The 7,313-nt window shown below is 47.0% G+C and overlaps 1 long non-coding RNA gene across 1 annotated transcript in view; it reads left to right on the top strand.

The window, feature by feature from the left end:
- Nucleotides 1–1,803: 1,803 nt before the first annotated feature.
- The window catches only part of LOC136591236 (uncharacterized), a 68,156-nt gene continuing 62,646 nt past the window's right edge, over nucleotides 1,804–7,313 (top strand). The window contains exon 1 of the long non-coding RNA XR_010787944.1: nucleotides 1,804–1,834. This is a non-coding gene — a long non-coding RNA (uncharacterized lncRNA). The remainder of the gene's footprint in view (nucleotides 1,835–7,313) is intronic.

The following is a 7,313-nucleotide window of genomic DNA, read 5'->3' as shown; positions in this document are numbered from 1 at the left end:
TTAAAAGTTCCTTTAGAAGCTCATTGATGTTGAGTGGTCCTGTTATGTGTTGCTGAGGAGCCTCATGTGGCGGGTGGAGTTAGAACATAGAGTCCTGCTATTCCATCTTGAGTGCCTTAGGTAGCGCTCCTGTAGAGTTTTGAAGATTTGTTAAGTGTGGCTTTGCCTGATAAGAGTCCTTTCTTTTTTTAGAACTATCAGTATTTGCTGAGAAGAAAGTGTTTGGGATTGAGGAGTCCGCTGGGTCGCACCGGGAATTTGATATTTGCGTCTGCGAGGCGCGCGATGTATTGCTTCCTTGGGTGTTGCGGGGGCTGGGACTTGCTTCCAGGCTATTTTGTAATGCTGAGGAGGCTATATAGTGTTTTTCTGTCAGTACCCTTTGGCACAGGGTCTGTCTTTGTGGGTTGCTGACAGTTTCTATATAGCAGTCTGGCTATGCAGATATTCCTCCACAGATCACTTGGCAGTAAGGTGGGGAGGTATTCTCCTTGTAGTTAACTGTGGGTCCCTCTTCTCAACACACTTAGGCCTCATGTCCACGGGGAAAATCAGATCCGCTGCAGATTCTCCATGTAGAATCTGCAGCGGGTCCCTCCTGCCCCGCGGACATGAGCGCTGAAAATGGGAATAAATGAGAATAAACTCACCTCCCATCCGCTCCGTTTCTTCTCTTCGCGGCGGCGTCATCTTCTCTCGTCGCGGCCGGATCTTCATTCTTCGGCTCGGCGGATGTGCATGATGACGTCGGTGACGTGCCTCGCGCATGCGCCGGGCCGAAGCAAAATGATCCGGCCGCGACTGAGAGAAGATGGCGCGGCGCCGAAGAGAAGAACCGGAGCGTGTAAGTAAAATATGATTTTTGTGTCCCGCGGATCCGGGCGGCTTCCATAGGCTTCAATAGAAGCCCGCGGGAGCCGTCCCCGCGGGAGACCCGCATGAAAATGGAGCATGTTCCAGATTTTTTTCATGCTCCATTTTTTTAAAAATCACTTTTATTGACGATCCGCGGGTATTTATCTACCCGCGGGTGGTCAATGCATCCCTATGGGGTGCGGATCCGCGCGCGAGAGAAGAGTTAAAATCCGCTGCGGATTTTAATTCTTATTTTCCCCGTGGACATGAGGCCTTAGGCCGCCTTCCCACGAACGGATTTACGCCGCGTAAATCCGCGGCAAAAATCCGCTGCGTTGCCCCATGCTATTAGGTTCTATTGAACCTAATAGCACAATGCACACGATGCGTAATTCCACCGCGGAATTACGCACCGTGAAATCTCCCGTTGTCACCCGCAGCATGTTCTATTTGCTGCGGGTGTACGCGCTGACGGCTTCCGTTCACGCTATCTCCCGCTGCAACCAGCGGAAGATAGCGTGAAAAAACGCTTCCCCGCCTACCGCCGCGCGTCATATGACGCGGCCGGCGCGTCACGTGACACGGCCGGCCGCGTCATGTGACGCGGTGGGCGTGTCACATGACGCGACGGCGGTGTGCAGGGAAGTGTCTTCACGCGATCTTCCGCTGGTAAGTATGGGGTCTCTGGGGGGCGCCGTGACGGGCTTCACTGCGTAATATTACGCGGCGGAGCCCGTCACGCTCGTGGGAAGGAGGCCTTAGGGGCCTCGTTGCTCTTTCTAATGGGCAAGGATTGGCTTTGTTTAGTGCTTTGAGAAAGGGATGAGAAGAGGTTCAGGTCCTGGTTATCTCTGTTTTGGCCACTAGATGGTGCTGTGGTGCATTGATATTTGAATTGCACTACACTTTAATGGAGCCTGCTGTCGGTCTGAGAGCTCCGGGGAGAGGACCTCCGTTCCCCCGCTGCACGTCAGAAATAGTGAGTACTGCTTTAAACTTTGCCTGGTGTTGATGTGCTGGGAGGATCACAGTATCCTCTCTTTTTTACTTTTCTGCTCTGGTCTGGCTAGTATGCCAAGCAGCCTGCTCGACTCAGGGGGGAGGGGGGGCGAGATGGCCGCTGCCTCACAGGGAGCTAGAGACTAGGTGCAGATCTTCCGGTGTGCCCGCCCGTGCTGATTGTCGGCTCTGGGGAGCAGAAGGGGGAAAACCACCAGCGTGGGGATTAGTCCAGCGGGGGATCACCCTGATGATTGTATGTGCCGCCGAGTTGCAGGTTGGTGGCCACGGCGGTATATTCAGAGGGAGGGAGCCGCGGCTGTGTATTTGCAAGGCGCTGCGGTGAGAGCGCGGGCACTGAGGGTGACAGAGCCTCCCCTCCAAGTCGGCAGGGGTTACCTTGTGCCATAGTCCTCTGCTTGGGGCTCCGTGAGCGGTCCTCGCCGGGTGTTTCTGAGCGCGGTACTTGTCGGGTTAGGGCGCGGGCCGCTGTGCAGGGCCGCGGCTCTTCGGCTTCTTTTTGGCGGCTGGAGATCACCAGGTGAGCCTTGTCCGGGCCGGTTGTGGGTTCTGGTGGGTCCCCAGGTGCTGTGCTCTTGTCTGCCTCTGTTTGGGTCACTGATTTGACCCAGAAAAGGGCTGAAAAGGGAGATTCTGTGGAGGAGCAAAACAGCGTGCGACCTCTCTCCTTGCTTGCACAAATGACCCTGTTTAAAAAACTAGACCCCTTAACGAATTCCTCTAGGGCTGTGCTGCGTATTTTGACCCAGTATTTGAATGAATCTGAGCAAAGCAGAAGGAAAAAAGTTAAAGTTGTACTACCTCTAGCTTGGATACAAAATGTGAAACAGATCCTGTTGTATCGCCTCTAGCTTGGATACAAGACGTGATATTGGTGGGCAAGCTGCCACTTGGGATGCATTATGCATTGACACTTGGGGGTCAGGATAACAGCATGCTGACAATAGAGGGCAATGTATAGCTTTATGTCTTTGGTGATGTTAAATTCATTCTCTGTGGCTGATTTTACACAAGTGAGCACTATATCAGCCCGAGAAACTCAAACCAATATCTCGCATGGCAAATATGCGAGTGTGTCTGCCAGTGCAGTGCGCTTTGTAAGAACAATGCATTGCGATGTGTGTATGTGTGTAAAATATATACACATACATACACACATATATATACAAACACACACACACCGCTGTAGGAGCAACTGTAAGAAACAAAATAAATGGTGGGAATATGGCGGCCGCCTGATCTTTCACGCACATAGTATTCATAGGGGAGGTCCTATATTTTCTCGGTCAAGTATTAACGGGAGAGAATACTGCTGGTGAAAACGAAACCACAGAAAGCTTAGGCTTAGTTTTGTCCCAATATACGGCCGTGACAATCACCAGCGATGCTTTTTTTTTTTAGAGGATTAAATCGCATCGCTGCCGCGCACATTAAAAACCACATGTTTTTGTTTAACGCGCAAGTCGGTAGGACTTTCCAATGTTAACATTGCAGTGCATATTTGTCGCCTTGTGATGCGATAAAACGCAGCCTCCATAGGATTACATGGGAGATTTTAAAAAACGCACTGCGCAGAAGGACACAGCAGGCTGCGATTTTCTCTCTCAACATCACATCAGTGAAAACCTTGCTGAAGGGAAGGGAACCGTCGGGAATCATTGGCTGCGAAATCTGCTTTTTTTTTTTTCAATAACCAACGCATCGGTTAAAAATGGCGCGATTTTACCCGCCGGTTTGAAACCACCCTAGAGAAAAATAGGGCAAAAAGATGGAGAACTGGGAGGTGACCCGCTAATCTCTATGGTGCTGTAAGTTTGGGTAAATCCAATAGGTGGTGCAACACGTTTCTGTAAAACCAACAGAGGGCGCTGCAATGTTACTGTAGAAACCAATGGACAGCATGGCAGGTAGCTATACATAAACTATACAAAATCTGATTGGTTGCTGCTGCCGCCGCCATTTTTTTAAAAGGTACGCTCAGTTCTTTCATAGAGAACAAGAAGGTAGGTACTTACAATTCAGGTAGGTAGGTTCAGTTTGGGCCTGGGAGAGACTCCAGTGGAGACTGACGGAAAAATGGCTGCTTACAACCTGTGGTCCTTGTTTCGGGTGCGTGTGTCACCATCGATCTAATGTATCTTACTGCATAGATATATATCTAGCTATAAAAATAGATAGTTATATATCAATATAGATATTTCTAAAAATATCTAGCTTTACGTATAAATTTAAACTTCTATAGTTATAGTTTTGTAAGGCTGAAAACAGACATACAGAATTTGTATTATTATCAGCATTATTCTTATAATTGCCATTGATGTTATTCCAGGGTCAGGTAATACACTGCATGAGGCTTTGACCAATTTTTACTATTTTAGGTAAAAAGCTGCATTGACTGCACTTCTGCATTTAGTGCGATATGGTAGGACTGCAAGCAAAGCCTGAGACAAGATCTTGGTGCGCCCCATGACAATACATATCAGGTAGGTATCCTGCCCTAGAGGTATGAAGGCACCATACAGCAGCACTCATCTGTAATCCAACCTGCAGGGACATTGTGTGCTGCTGTAATGCCCCAAAGTTACTGTAAGATTCTATTGCTTTACTGGTTTTTGCTTTTTTTGGTGTTTTTTATCTTTCATCCCAGTGCTACAAAGACCGAGGACAGAAAGCTCTGGCACTGAAATACTGTGATGAGGCTTCAGCCATGCCACCTGTTACTAAAGAGGTGAGGACTGTCAGTAGTAACGTGGTAACACAATTCAACTGTTATTTCAGCCATTGATTTACTGACCTACTCCACTGCTTACTGTATTGATTCTCTAGAATAGAGCCTCCATAGCCGCCTGTTCCCCATCTTCTATACTAGAAGCTAGAAGTGGTACAACGCAGTACTAGAGTCCCCTTGCCTGTCCTTATCTTATCTTTTATCCAAGCTACAAGGCGTACAACAGGGTACTAGAGCCTCCATTCCCATCTGTATAACCTCTTGTATCCAAGCTAGAAGTGGTACAACAGGATACCAGAGCCTCCTTGCCCACGTTTCATGTTTTGTCACCAGCTGCTTCCTTTGGGTAAGTGAGAATAGTGAGAATTTTGGCCCATGTGAAAGGGGAATTACTGTATGCTAAACTGTTCACTTCATTTTCATTACCTTCTATGACATTTATGGAAATGACACGGCACAGATTATTGTTAGGGGTTCCATCACACTCCCCTTCTGTAGCCGCACCGCCTCCACGCTCCCCTCATGTAAGCCCACTTTCCTAGTGTAACCGTATTGTCACCACACCCCCCTTAGGTAACCATACCGTCTTCACACTCCCCGCATGTAACCATACCACGGTTCGAAAAGTGTCATAATAGAGCCTTAAAGGGGTTCTGTCATTAAAAACAAAAAAATATACTGTATACTTACCTATTGCTCCCCAGGGAGCCTGCTTACCTCTTCTTCTTATCCCAAATCTTCTCCTGGAGCCGCTTGTCACTTCGGTCACGTGACCTCCAGCAACCCGATTTTCCTCCATCCGGTCAAAAAGTGTACATTGCGCTACCTTCCGCTTCCTTCACTAGTGACGTATGCGTACATTGCCTTGTCAGGAAGCGCGGAATGAAAGCAGCCGTGCGAGACAATGGCGCGACAGCGCACGTGCGAACCCGGCACACGACTGCGCATGCAGCTATCCTGGAGATAGCTATAGTCTATGGAATATACACGGGCTTTAGCCTTGGCAGTCGTCGTCTTTAAAATCTATGTATAGCTACCTCCCATGCTGTCCATTGGTTTCTACAGTAACATTGCAGCGCCCTCTATTGGTTTTACAGAAACGTGCTGCACCTATGCTCCCTTTAATAAATGATCCCCAAATAGGGGACGTATCAGATGCAACACGCTCAGGCAGCACTCCGGGCGCACCCACAATGCTCTGAGGGAGCTGGAAGACCTTTGCATAGCCCCACCCAACGCTTTATCAACCGCGCCCTCCCCCCTCCCCCTCACATCCTCCTCAGTCCTTCCTCTTGCACCGTGCTCACGCATCCTAGGCTTGCAGAGCCTGCAGGACTCGTCACCTCCCTACGCAGGATGGTTAAGCAGACGATGACACTAGAAGCAAGCACTAGTTTGCCTCTGAAGGTGCGTCCGTCGGTCGTTTTGAGAGATCTCTTTTGGTGGACGCATTTCGAGTGGGGACGGACGGAAACTTTTTCCCAAAAAAAGGAAAATTGGCTTCGAGCCCATAGGGCTTTATTGGCTTCCCCTGGGCTGGCATTAGTAGACCCTAGTAAGAATAACTATAGATCAGCATGGTCATCTGAAGAAGTTAAAATGTACAGCAGGCCTTTTTTTTTTCCCGCCATACATAAATAAATTCATCCATCCATCCATAACTATAGATTATATAGAGAAATAAATCTTGCTATTTGTATAGCGATAGATAGATAGATAGATAGATAGATAGAGTGAGTAGATTATAGACATACATTATATCCAGATGATAGATTTTAGATTATTTATATCTGTGTAGATTTTATCATCTATATTAATTATATAATAGATCTATGGATTATCTATCTATCAATCAATAGATCTATTATATAATCAACATACATTATAGAATCTACATATATACATAATACAGCTTTATGTGTTTGTGTATGTATGTAGATATATAAATATATATATATATCATCTAAAATCTATCTTTAATCTATATGCACAAGATCTATAATTCAGATATAATCTATATCTATAATCTACATAATTAATAAATAGATAGATTCATTCAGTCATACTCATTCATTCATACATACATACATACATACACACTGTATGCAAATGAGCCAGGTGTCTGGCAGGCTGATGTCACTGCATTGTGATGTCATCAATTTAGAAGTATAAATACCGGACTTGGCAGCCATGTTAGTCAGTCTCCGCTGCAGCTCGTGGACTGGAGGTGGGGGATCCCCTATCTCCTCCGAGAAGCCACAGAACTGGACCCTTTTTATTTTTAGCAGAGTGCATTTTTAATGCAGCACACAAGGGGGAGACAGCGGCCTACATATTTAATGTGCGCGGCAGCGATGCGATTTAATCCTCTAAAAAAAAGCATCGCTGGTGATGGTCACGGCCGTATATTGGGACAAAACTAAGCCTAAGATTTCTGTGGTTTCGTTTTCACCAGCAGTATTCTCTCCCGTTAATACTTGACCGAGAAAATATAGGACCTCCCCTATGAATACTATGTGCGTGAAAGATCAGGCGGCCGCCATATTCCCACCATTTATTTTGTTTCTTACAGTTGCTCCTACAGCGGTGTGTGTGTGTTTGTTTATGTATGTGTATATATTTTACACACATACACACATCGCAATGCATTGTTCTTACAAGGCGCACTGCACTGCCAGACACACTCGCATATTTGCCATGCGAGATATTG

Source organism: Eleutherodactylus coqui, unplaced genomic scaffold (assembly GCF_035609145.1).
Source record: "Eleutherodactylus coqui strain aEleCoq1 unplaced genomic scaffold, aEleCoq1.hap1 HAP1_SCAFFOLD_72, whole genome shotgun sequence".
NCBI lineage: Eukaryota > Metazoa > Chordata > Amphibia > Anura > Eleutherodactylidae > Eleutherodactylus > Eleutherodactylus coqui.
This window is presented reverse-complemented; position numbering and strand designations above follow the sequence as displayed.